The sequence below is a fragment of the Cavia porcellus genome, unplaced genomic scaffold (genome assembly GCF_034190915.1).
Source record: "Cavia porcellus strain 051 isolate PalLab524CR breed Dunkin Hartley unplaced genomic scaffold, mCavPor4.1 scaffold_23, whole genome shotgun sequence".
Lineage (NCBI taxonomy): Eukaryota > Metazoa > Chordata > Mammalia > Rodentia > Caviidae > Cavia > Cavia porcellus.
The window spans coordinates 24,512,909-24,526,702 of NW_026947506.1; the positions used below are offsets into that span (position 1 = coordinate 24,512,909).

Sequence of the window (13,794 nt, forward strand, 5' to 3'; positions counted from 1 at the left end):
CATACCCATCAGCCTTTATAAGTAATAGGAGCTCATCTCTCAAAGAAAAGTTGGGGGGTACCTGCTAACCAATGGGGACTGCTGTCCACTCCGGCCACAGCAGAAAAGTGGAGACAGGGTGTTCAACATTAGAACAAGTCCCAGAAATGGCAGATTTTTGGCAGATTCTAAGGTTGGATGGCTCTAATTATGAGTGTCCACCTTCATTTAGAGGAACATCCTCTGTCTGTAAGTTTGCACTGCTGGTTCTAATTACATATCCGAGAACACAGGAAAAGTACTACCAACTTAGAAACAGAAAAGTCTGATTTAAATACCGATGCCATTATCATTAGCCAGCCTGGTATCATACACAGTCTGATCTCAAGTTTCTTCATCTGCAAAGCAGTGAAAAATAGTCATCTAGGGAGATTGTGGGGATCTGATGAAATAATTTGATGTTTATAAACTAAGATGCTATACAAATAATGTGAACTTTAAGAATTACTTTCTTATTTCCATGTACCTGAAAATTCCTAAGTTATTTGAAAATACTGTAGCTACCAAGTGCCATCAAATGTCTTTGCGGAGAGAGGAGGGTGCATTTCGTGTTGAAAAGAGAATTTATCATGACGTGCATCAAGTTTCAGGCTGTGTCCTCTTACATATTTCCTTTTGGTCATGATGACAAAATCAGTTGGTTTTACACAATCCTGAGGCAGTAGCCCACTTTAATCATGCTCATAGTGATGATCGAGGTCTAGGTAGATTCTGGTATATTTTGGCAGTAAATACAAGGTTTTGTGGTGGGTTTTTAAAATATGGAATAAAAGACATTAATCCTCTGTCTCAAGTATAGCTGTCAAAAAGTTTTCCCCTTTCTGTATATTTTATTTACACCTTTTTTCATGGAATAGGTTCATTAATAAGAAACACACACACACACACACACACACACACACACACACACACACCCCTAAGCATTCAAATTTCTGTCAGAATGTTACTGCACTTCTGAACACTTGTCCTGTCACAATCAAATTTCTTTAAAAATATGTCAAAAGCAGATATTTCATGGAAACTTCAGATAGCATAAAAGTATAAAACTTCAAGCTTAATGAAAACTTTGGAGGGGATCGCATTCAAAGCCAGGACTACATGACCTCTCCCTGTTTCATCTCACCTTGATCATCCAAGGGTTTTCATTAAGCCCCCTATAACAAAAGTATCCTGCTGGACACTAAAATGGCGTTCATCTTTTAAAGACATAATTCCAGCCCTTAGGACCAATCTCTTCAAAATAGTGAGGAACGGAGCATATCTTTGGGACATTTTTCAAATATTACGAAGGAAACATTATGAATAAACAAAACACAAATTTTAAACACAAGACAGTATTTCTTTGCATTCTGGCATGGTATGGAAAACATCAGAATTTTTTTAAAATTCAGAACTATGTCTGCTCTTTAATCCACTAAAGATATTCTTCTTAGATTTGAAGAGAAAATATTCATTGATAACCTGGGTCAAATGTTTATGGAAAATTCGAGACTCTGTCAGGACAACCAATATTAATCAAATAAAAATCTCTTATTAAGTATGCTGGTCTTATACCTCATCATTCAGCTCCCCTCAGAGGGGAAGGTGGGGAAGGGGAGTCACAGGCATTCTGCTCCAGGGCTTTCCGTTTCAGGCCTTCTTTCCGAACACAAGGTCATAAAGGCTCAGGCAAATGGCTACCTTCAAAATTAATCCTTATCTCCTCCATTCCCTGAAATATTTTCTTTTGACCTGAGGATAAGTAGCTTTATTTCCTATTCTACCATTTCCTACCTCTCGGATCTTGGCCAAATCAATTGAATTTTAATTTTAGTTTCCTTTGTATAAAACTAATTTATCATACTAAGTTCCTTGGACTCTTTGAAGAATAAAGAAGATATGTAAATATGTTGTACACAATCTGGCACATAATAGGTGTTCAATAATTAATCCCATTCTCTGGCCCTATATTTATGTTATTTTTGATGTTACATAGAGGTCTTAGAAGCAAAACATGAAGACCTATGAGGGAAAAGAAATTGATCACGTTTCCAAGATTTAATAAAATGCCCTATGCTTTAGTGAGATTAATCTTATTTAATAACACGGGCAACTTTCCATTTCTAAATTTGAGTATAAATTTGTCTTTATCACCAGCAATATGTCTTTGCTTTACATTTTGTTCAGTGAAAATATTTCACAGTCAAGAGGATAAATTTGCAGTAAAAAGGAAAACCTGACTTTTAAAATCAAAGTGTAAACTGGGTCTCAGTATGATATACCACAAGCTGAAAAGTGTACCTGACCCTAATGCATTCCGTAAGCAATCTAAGCCCTAAGCATGCATTGGGCCATTGTTTCTATGCTCTAACAAAACTACAAGAGCCTAGGTTCCACCCAACCTCTTTACTAAACATGAAATGAGAAACTAAAGCACAGGCAGGGAAAGTTCACCCCATAAACACGTGCTGGGTACCTGCTCTATACCAGGCTAAGTGCCCACAAGGGACCGAATTTAACAAGGTCAAAAAGGCCTTCTGGTTTACCATTCAATATAGTCTTAGCTCCTCATATCTTGATAGTAAAAAATAAATTTCTTTCCATGTAAGAATTAAAGAGAATGAATGAAAATAATTCCAAAATAAATTACCCCATTTACTTTATTAGGAGGTTTGGGGAAAATGGGTTTCTGGGTTTCAGTCGGTATATAGAATAGTATCCGTAATTTATCACTCTATGTCACACTTACATATTTGTTTAAACCAAGAAAATCTTTGGTGACTAAGGAGTTTATAGCACCCCAAGCTGCCTTTTATCAACCTGACTATAGATAGAACATACAGATTAAATCAAATTATTTTAAATTTGTGGACATTCAGTGTTTAGTACAGAATAAGATATATGTTTTCAAATATATTTTATTATTTCATTTCGATCACTTTTTTTTTTAGTCATTTCAATACAGGAAGAAAACTGGTGAATTTTTACTTCAAGGTTATTGTCTTAGTTCTTAATAAGCTATGACATGGCCTAATGTAATACTTTAAAAAATAACAGCATAACAACCATTATGCTGGAGTATCTTCATATTTCCATCTATGACAATGATAAACATAACGTAGCATTTCCCTAAGCAGAGCTCTGAGATACTAACTCTGTGAGATACTGCAAGAAATAGAGATGTCATAACCAAACAAACACAGCAGAGGATGCATTTACACATTCCAGCAGAAAGGAAGCCTGGTTGCATTCTACTGGCCAGTGCTTCCCAAACTATGCATATCAGTAGTGCTTTCCACAGAGCATGTCCTAGCATCCTCTAATCTGCCAAGTATAAACTGACTTGGGGAAGCTTGCTACAGCCACATGGAAACACATCATCTTCTTGAGTAAAGAACTGAACAAAACTAAGGAAAAGTAAGAAAAATAGAGAAAGATCCTTCAAAGTCAACTGGATAATGGACAAATGTTAAACAAACACAGCCTGTGAGTTGTTCACAGTTTTTTGTCTTCATCCCTCTTCCAGGGTAATTCTCTGGAAATATAGGCTTCCAGAGAGTGGGTACCACACAAAAATATAAGCATTTCAGCTAACACAGATAAGACATCTGAAATCCAACAGAAACAACTTATAAATAATAAAATCAAAACTGTAACTCACAGATTTTCTACTGTACTTTGTATTCATACTGTGTATATCATAAGACCGGGAAGAAACAACAAATAAATTTGTTGGCTGTTGCTAAAAGGCTGGCCCACTTGAGATTACTTTTTCTTGCTTCTCAGCTTCTCTTCTCAACCTATCCAATTTCTACAAAATCCTGGTAGAGCTAAGGCAGTTCTAACTCCTCAAATAACCAAAAAATAAGCTGTTCTAAGTGTCCAAAACAAAGGTGTCCATGTGGATCATTCCAGCATTGGCATCCAGTACCCGACTAGCAGCTACTCCTGCTGTGCAAGTACCCTCATGAACCCCAGACGCCCAGCCATGAGAGCCTTACTTGGGTGCTCAGTGTTTGACGTCACACACACACACACATACACACACACACACACACACACACACACACACACACACACACTTTGAGAGTCTCATATACCTTATAACAGTATCCACTGAACTTGACTCTCAGGATATCTGTGACTTTGAAATTCAAAATATACTTGTGAAATGCAAATGTAATTTTATTTCTAATGACCATAATAACATTAGCTAATCATACTTGAATGCTACCATATGGCAGGCACCACACTAAGGGTTTTAGCTTTCTCGTTTAACCCTCACAGCAATCCTGAGGTATAAACAACTATAATTATCCTCACTGTACAGAGAATACAGAGGAACAGAAGATAGAGGAACAGAAACTTTACGTAAGCATCCCAACTTTGCATAGCTTTCATGAATGGGGAAGATATTACAGTCTAGGCAGGCAAACTATAGGTCCTATCTTCTTAAGCTTTCCATAACCAGAATAAAAGTTTTACTTTGATAAAATAAATAAGAAAAAACAAAAGTGCTGATTACTCTTCCAAGTGTTGTATTTGAGAAGAGGCTTCACAACAGGCCAAAATCTTTCTCCCTTTAGACAGTGGAGGGCCTTACAGGTCCCAACTGCCGGGCAACGACGACACCCCTGCACACACTGAGCAATGAATTTGCTTCCAAAACACTTACAACAACCTATGAAGAAGGTATTCTTCTTATCCATAATGATGTCAAAATAATAGAATTACATGTTCCAGCAAATGGAAAGCATTTACAGAAGTTAGACACCAAGGACAGCATGTGATACACAAGTACTTCATGTTAGGGTCACTTTCACAGTTGAGGGGTGCTGTGATTAATTAATGGCATATTTAAAAGGGAGTATCAAGATTTCTAGTGGAGATTATTAATATAAATTAATAAAGCATTAACAATTAAAAATGACCAGGAGGGTTTGGGGATATAGCTCAGTGGCACAGTTCTATTCCCCGTACCCTCCTCCAAAAAATGACCAAGACAGCACTCTGGAGTGCTGGTAAAATAGAAGCTCCAAATATAGGCTCATTGATCCAAAGGTCACTTTATTAGTTAATGGCTGTGTGACCTTAGGGAAGTTCCTTACCTGGCCTGTGTCTCACTTTCTTCACCTATAAAATGAGAATAATAAAGATACCTGCCTTTATGGGTACTCAAAAATGGAGGTACTCAACTTTGCCTTGTAGAATAATGAGGTTTAGGTGAGACAAAACATTTAATGTTAGCAGTAGCATCGTTACTAATGCCTACTATGCTGTGCCTCACATTACTCAGTCTATCTTGTGCTCTTTTTTTCCCATAGAATTATTGACTCAATAGAAGACATGAACACATGAGCTCTAGGGTTTAAAAACCAACATGTCCCAGAAAGATCCAGTAACTCTGTTTTCCAAAATTGGTGAACACACACACACACATTCTGTTTCTCTTTCAATCACAGTCCACGATCAATGATCTAAAATGTAAAACTTCCTACAGTGTTAATTTTAATGAATCATTACTAACCATTGTGATGCAGTATAGGAATATAAACAGCACTTTAAAGAAAACTGAATTTGTTGAAAGAGTATGTAGATATACTTTCCACCAAACAAAGGGATGGCTGATTATTTAGAGATTCATAAGTGAATAATAAAGTTTTCAGGCTCAGTGTTGGAAAAAGAACTATATTGCAAAGTCTATGGTTATTCTAAAGTTTTATTACTGAATCTGATATACTCTAATTACTAAAATGTGTGGGAGAGCCAGAAAACACACACAAATATATAAGAAGGTGCTCACTCATAATGTCAACAATGGGCAGTGCAAGCTTTGCACCAACAGAGCCTGCTTGGGGAACACATCTAAACACCTGACCTTCTCCAAATTCCATTTTCTTGCCCAGCTTCCCTATCTTGAGATGTGAATCAGGGCGGAGTGTCCTCCTGGATGGAAATTCTGACATACACGCAGTCAGTTGTAAAGAGAATGATCATAATTAATCTTAGGCATGATAACACCAAAGTGGATGGAATTTGAAGTCATAAGCAGGACTAAAATCTCCTTTGCCCAGAGCAGAACCACGCATAACAAATGATAGGATCCAAATATCAGGATTATTGCTCAGGATGTACAGGTCTCTTCTCAGAATACCCTTTCTAAACGCTCGATTTGGGCACTGCCAACACAAATGCAACTTCCATGGGATAGGAGATGAGGTGTAAGTTGACCTTTGTCTTTCTTGTCCGTTAAGTCAAATATCTGACCCATTTGAAATCTAGATCTTTTTATAAAAGAGTTCCCTAGAGTTTTCCTTATATATTCATTGATTATATTAAAACACTTTCCTACTCAACAAAGATTATGAGGTCACTAATAGATAATAACATGAAAGACAAATTACAAACATTGGGACCAAGAAAAAAGATAGAACTCAAAGTAACAGAAGATCTAGTTTTTCCTGATAGCCAAAGCAAGAACAGAAAAGATCTCTAGGAATGAGACTAAAGGAATTACAAACATATAACTAGATCTAAGCAACTATTCCGGAAACACACGTGAACGTATTGCAGTGAATGTGTGTCTGCTTAAGACCCACAGACTGACACTGCATAAACACTTCCTCCACACACGGCTCGTTCGGAATAACATCCTGCTGCCCTTCTGCTAAGGCGACCACACTCCCCAAAGACCCACTTCAGCTTAACAAATATGATCAATGTTTCCATTTCAAGCTAAAGAAGTGAACTATTGGCTGTTAGAGTGTCAATAATACATTCTTATTTTTCTTTAAAAACATAAAACAACTGAATGACTTAAAAAATGGATTTTTCAAGAATTGAGGATATGACCAGCACCAGTCCTCCTTTGTAAATCCAAAGTATTATGCAGAGCAAATCCTCATGAGTATGTGCTGGATAGAATTAGGCACAATGCGTTACATATCAGATATGTGTTCCCAATGTACATTTGTTATTTTCATGTTCATTATTAAGGGTTTTAAGTGCAATTTCAAGAGTACCAGTATAAAAATATATGTTAAGAAATTGTGTGTGAATGAATACAGGGACGGTAACATCTCCACTATAAAGAAGAAGGGAAAGATTTGTCATGTAGAAAGAAGCAACCTTGCATCCATTGGGTCTTTGGTCCTTATGTCACCTAATTTAATATGAACAACAGCCCCATGATGTAGACACTATCAGTATCATTATTTTACCGGTGAGAAAAGCAATGTTGAAAGAGATTAAATTCTGTGCTCAAAAATCACAAAGGAGGCAAGAGAATATGACTGTATATAAATACATACAACTGCACAGCTCACGCCATTCTTAACATAAACCCAATGAGTGTCCACGTAACAAGGCATATCACATTCAGCCCATTTTCTAAGTGAGAAAACCAAAAAATCAGGTCAAACTGGTTTCCTAGTGTATGCAAGAGCCAGAATACAACTCTGAGCTTTTCTTCCACCTAACAGTTGGTTTGCTTTAAAGGGTACAATTTGCAATATTGGTTTCATTGATAGAGTGTCTGTGACATTTTGAAGACAAAGTTAAATTAATAAATAACAACAATGTGTTTTCCTTCTCTTTTTCCTCTTTTTTTTTGTACTATTTTGGCTTATTTTTAGAATAGATTTTGTAAGTTTATTTGTGAATTTGACTATTGTTCTAAAAGTACACAGGGATATAATTGAGATAAACTAAAAACATAATAAATGGACTAAAAATACAGCATTTTCACAAGGGAAACCACAATTTTCTAGGCTGCATTCCCTAGAGCTAGAGAATATACTACTAATGAGCTTTGAGTAATCACGTAAATTGAAAACCTAACCTTGTAATGCCTGATAGTGATCTAAACTACTTAGCCATGTTTTGTATTATACCACAAAACAGTGGTTTGTTCATGAAATGTAACAAAATATCATGTGTTACTCATACTTTGGCCTTAGGCTTACATGTGTTGAAACCATAATCCCCAACGTATTTCAGAGTATGTTTGGACAACCAAAGTTACTCTATGAAAATGACCCAAAAGGAAAACCCTATTCCATTAAAAACACAAATTGCTAAGAGTTAAACGTTTAAGTACTGCCTAGAGTGTATAAAGAAGATTTAAAATATAGTGCTCATTTTTTCCCACTTAAAAAAATGAAAAAGGAATATTCAGGAACCATACAGGAAAGTTGTAAATTAGCTATATCCTGATCTACTTCATACATGTTGCATTATGTAATCTGGAAGAAACAAGATCCTGTTTTCCAACAAAGGGCTTCTTGATAGCAAGAGCATCAGATTCAGAGAAAAGGGGGCTGTGCTGATTGCTAAATTAAGAACGCTCTCCAGAGGAATGCGGAGCGTCAGGGATTAAAATGAAAAGTCACATGTTGGAGATCCTCAAATCAGAACATCTAAAACCTGTCTTGGTAATGTTTATGGACATTATTTAAGCCATAAATTCTCCCAGGACAGCGCTGTGGTGAGTAAAAATATGAGCAGTCAGATGAGGGAGAGACCACATCGGAACCCCAGTTCTGGGAGTCCATAGGTCTATGACCATAGGGCAATCACTTTGTCTCTCAGGGCCTTAATTTGTTCACCTTTAAAATGAAAAATAGTGATTCCATCACTCATTATAAGAGTTAAAATGAGATGACTTATGTAAAATATGTAGCAACTTTTCTGACACCTAACACGCACTCAACAAATTTTAGCTACTATTATTCTCAGTGTTATTATTATGAATAATATGTACACCTCTAAGATCTAACATGATGCCTACAACATCAGAGTCTCAATAAATGTTCACTAAACGAGCTGAGCTTGGAGACGAATAATTTGAAGTCTTGCACTGTTCCATTTAATTATAAAGGAAACATTTAAGTATTATTAACTAATTTCTGGAAAATATTGAGTTGGTAATCAGGTAAGAGTAGGAAATTCTAGGTTAAACAAAATGAATATTTTCTTTCCTGCAGAACTTCTCAGAGTCTTTCAATAACAATGTGAATTATGAATCTCCAAAACAAGACATGAAAGAATTCCTTCAAGTGTTTTTCAACTTTTCTGTATAGTTTCTTAATCTGTAAAACATATTTTACATGATCTCTAAAATCAACCCTCCTTCTTAAAAGGTTAAATTCTAGGCCCTTTTCAGAGCTAGTTTTGGATATGAATATAAATAAAAGGAAATGTTTATTTCTCTTCAAGATTAAAAGAAATTAAATTTATTTCCATGCTTCCATTCCGAAGCCCACCCAAAATGAACTCAATCTCTGGTACTTTCTAAGTGTATAACTTAACCCTTTGGCTTGAATATAACTTACAAAGATCAAGTTCATCTAAGTTTATTTTTAAGTCATTTCTGATTTAATATGATTTTTTGAGACCATTAAATAAGAGATGACATTAAATAGAAGATGACATTAAATAAAAGATGCTTAAGTTGCCAGGCTCTATGATAATACCTTGAACATGTAAAGTTCAAGAGCAAACAAATCTTCTTTGGAAAATCATACTTTGCAATGGGTTGCTCACTGAGACCTGAGATGAAGCTCTTTTGCCTCTATCCTGCTCTCCCTATTCAGAGACTCTTCCTAGATGCTCTCCTAGAAACCTCAGGCTCCATACTGGCAGATCCCTAGGCTTCCCACTTAGCAGCTTCCTCTTCTGAGCTTAATACCCTTAGCTCCATTACTGAGTGGGTGACTTTACATGGTGTCGCATCAAGCACAGCAGGCCCAAAGTGCAAGTCCTGACTGTGACTCCAAACTCTTTTCTGTTCATCCAAACATCTCTATCTTATTTCAAGTCTCCCTTCATTCCACCTCCTTCTGCATCCAACCACTTTTGCCTCTTGAAAGGTTTTCCAGGTCTTTCTTTTTCCAAGTCACTACCTCACTGCTCTTCCTTTGCATCTTCTTTCTCCTTTAACAGAAGCTAGATAACTTCCTGCTGGTGTTCAGACATGCTCCCGTTTATCCTCTCTACCTTCCTGACAACTTTACTAAGGAAACAGCAGTCAGCACACCCTCCAGATACAGTCCTTCCACGACTTTCATCCTTTGATTGGACGCAGCCCAATCTGTTCAGCATACCAGACAGCAATGCTTTTTGCCTCCGCCTCGCACCCATCATTCTGGCCTCACTCTCCCCATGTTCTGCTCCTTGGATTCCAGCTTCTAAAATGACTCTCGTCTTCTCTCAACCATCTAGCATCTGCCATGCTCCATCTGGCAGACACAAGCGTCTTTCAACAGTCACGCCTTAACACCTTACGAAGCTCATCCTAAGCTTTGCCATGTCATTACCATTACTTGGCTACCCCATCCCAACACTGTATCCTTTCCTTTATTATTGCCATTCTGGGTGGCAAGTCCTGGAGACTGAGCTCTCAACATTCCAGGTAGTTCTCCATCCCAGTTTCCTAGAGCTCCTCACACTACACAATGTCTGTATATAGTAAGTAGCCATTAATGTCTGACACAAATAAATAGGGCCAGAGATGCAGTTCAGTGGTAGAGTACTTCCCAAGCTTGTACAGACCCCTGGGTTCAATTTCCAGCACTGCAAAAATAGATAAACAAACAAATGTAGAAAATTCAAATAAAATTTAAATTATGAAATTAGAATACTGACTTAAGAAAATCTATATGAAATATCAATGAAACCATACAAATATACCAAATCTGCCACCATCCTAAGAAGGTGGGATGTGTTGAATGGAAAGATGAACCAATAGGCAGTTCGTCTTGGGATTCCAACCACTCCAAAAGCTAACACAGTCTCGCTGGTCTAGGGCGCCACTGAGCTAAATGTCATAGAACAAGTTCGAAACCACCTATCAAGCTCTGAGGACCTGTGGCTGCAAGTTCGTTGAATAGAATATAAAATAAGTTCTGCTTTGCTCCTTCAGATTTCATTTAAAATTTAGCTAAACAATTCAAGGTTGCATTTTTCACAATCGTTCTTATACTGCCAGAGCAACAACCCTTAGAGGAAAATCTGCCCATGTTAGAAAAAACTGCTCATTAACTAGGTGCTTCGGGATGGCCGCATCATGGCTCTGTCCAGCAGAGGGCGCACAACCCCCAATCGCTTGCCACCCAGGTCAGTGCGCCAGGCAGGACCCTGTGAAGTTGGTCAACAAACCCCAACCCCCAAATCCGGGTCAGCGATCTGACCCCTTGTCCTAGCCTGCTCCCTGGCGCACTGTTCTGTTTTTCTCCCTCACAGTGAAGTGTTAGTGAACTTCCAGATCTCAGGCACACATGCTTTGGAGCAAATGGGCAGAGGGCAAAGGTGAGACTGTTCACTCAACTCAGAGTGTAATAATTTCTTGGAAAAGGAAATTTAACTCATTTTTAGTTGGTCTTACAGCTACGCAGAAGCATCCTAAACTGGTTGCATCCTACATTCCGATTCCCTCGCCATCCTGAGTTAACCGGTGAACAGAGAAAGGGAAATTTTCAATCGGCCCTGTCCTCCAACTCCAAAGATAATGGTTTTGTACTCTTAATGATTTGGTTTAGATGTAACTTCCTTCACATAAATACATTTCTATATTATGAGGGTGGCTAAAAGAAGAGGAAAAACCTGATATCCCTTCAAAAGGCAGATATTCTATGGCCAAACTTAGGAGTAAAGGCCATGGATCTAAAAAAACAAAATTAAAAGAAAACAAACAACAACAAAACTGATTTACATAAAACTTAAGGATCTCCTCTGAGGAACATAAAGGAACATCATAGTCCTTAACAGGAAAATTTTTGCTTTCTCTATTAGAGAACAGAGGAGGTAACAAGGGTCTCTGTTTAACATTCAGAAAGATGCCATTACATGCTGTCTTCTTCAGTCAAAATACACCAGGCAGAGAAGATTGCATGGATTTCACTTCCACCGTGAGGTGCCTCCCTCTCCTCCCACGCGGGGGTCTGGGAGCAGGATAGAAGGTAGTAATGGAATATACAGCCTTGGTGCCACTTGGTGTAAACAGTGCTAAAGGTAAGAGCTGTATCTTGCAGCCAGGAGAAATCACAGGAATTTTAAGCAATGATATGTGCGTAATGGCACGTTGGGAAGATCATTTCTGAAATAGAAGCTAGTGGGACAGACTTACACAAATCAAATGGGAGATGTCAATGCAACTCCACGTTTACTAAGGATACAAATCCCAGGGGTTCCTGCCACCCATAAAACATAGAACCATCCAAGCCCAGAATAAAATTTCTTGTGCATTGAACTTACATTATATAGGAATTTAATTTTACAAAACAGCTTAAGAAACAGCCACTGTATTTAATCTAGATTCTACTGGAAACTCTTCAATCAATAAAATACAATCTCTTGTCAACAAGAAGAGAGGGAAGTACTTTTTGATGGGTTATTTTGGCAAATAAAAACACTAATGAAGGCACTTGTGGGCATTATTACGCATTTTTAATCTATACAGTTATATATCTAAGTCCTTTTAGGCTCTACTACCTAACTCTCCAAGCATAAATATACAGTTTGAATTTGAAAACTCAAATTTAAATCGATATTTTTTTTATGTCTTTAGGTTTCAAGTCTCCAAAAAATACAGTCAGGATAGTGTTTTTAAAACTTCAACACCAACCTACAGAATAACTGCAAATGAAAAATTATCTAATTCTTCCTGGAAACTAATTCCCCAGAGCATGGATGAGAATTCTGTTCCCTTTGGGCCTATTAATGCTTAAAATACCTTTGCTACAAAATCTCACGATTATTGCAGGTTTGAAAAGCAGCTGCTCAAAAGTGTTTGGTAGAATCTCAGCATTTCTAGAAGCAAATGGAGAAAATCTTAAGAGCATCATCCTGCTGAAGGATGCTGGAGATGCTACAAAGAATGTCTAGGATAGAAGCTAATCCTATGCAAGAGAGAGAGAGTGCAGGTAGACACAATTAAAAGTGGGTGAAAACAATGGATGATCCCATAAGAAAAGGAAACAGTTTGGAATAATTTTCTATTTCCATAATGAAACACTTGAGGTGGAGTAATTCATAAGGGAAAGACAAATCCTCAATCTAGATTAGAATGGGCACTGTTGATTGGTGTCCACAGTTGACCAATGTGGCTAACAGTGAGACACAGGCATGCTTCTATCACAGTAAACATTTACAGTGGTGACAGTAAGACCTGTAACATTTTGCCTAATAATGAAAAGTGTTGACTTTTAATATTAGAATGGTTAAGGAATAATATAGAATTTAGGTCATGTGACAAAAGACCAATACTATATACAATTGAAATTCTAGACTTCCAAAATGTAAATTGCCAGAAGAAATTTGGATATAAGAGCCCAGGAGTTTTGAAGTTGTCATTGTCCATAATTCAAGTGGAGATAAAAGAATTGTGGGGAGATGGAACAAATGGATTAAGTACCAGTTCTTTTTAAAAAGGCTGTTTTAAAGACAAAAAACCTTATTAAAGTGACCTTGATGAGTATTTAAAAAATCACGTGTGAAATTCTTTAAATAAAAATTTATTTAATTTTTTAAAAAGATATTTATTTAGCTTACAGTTTTGGAGGCCCCAAACCCAAACCATATGGTACTGGCTCAAATGAGAGACCACTGGCTACATCACATCACAACATCTGACATCACACAGGACTATGTGTGAGTAGAAGGGAGAACAGGTAGAGACTGGATGCTCAGCCAGAAAAGAAGGTCAGGTTTGACCTCTTCTGACAACTCTTTTAGGAGAACTAACCAAGGTACCAAAAGAAGTACATTAATTGCATCCAA

The 13,794-nt window shown here is 37.2% G+C and overlaps 1 protein-coding gene and 1 non-coding gene across 6 annotated transcripts in view; one reads left to right on the plus strand and one right to left on the minus strand.

The window, feature by feature from the left end:
- The window catches only part of Sugct (succinyl-CoA:glutarate-CoA transferase), a 738,758-nt gene that overhangs the window by 249,590 nt on the left and 475,374 nt on the right, over positions 1-13,794 (minus strand). The window lies entirely within an intron of this gene.
- On the plus strand, positions 13,063-13,194 carry LOC111756947 (small nucleolar RNA SNORA1). The gene has a single exon (XR_002791341.1). It is a non-coding gene; the product is annotated as a small nucleolar RNA SNORA1 (small nucleolar RNA).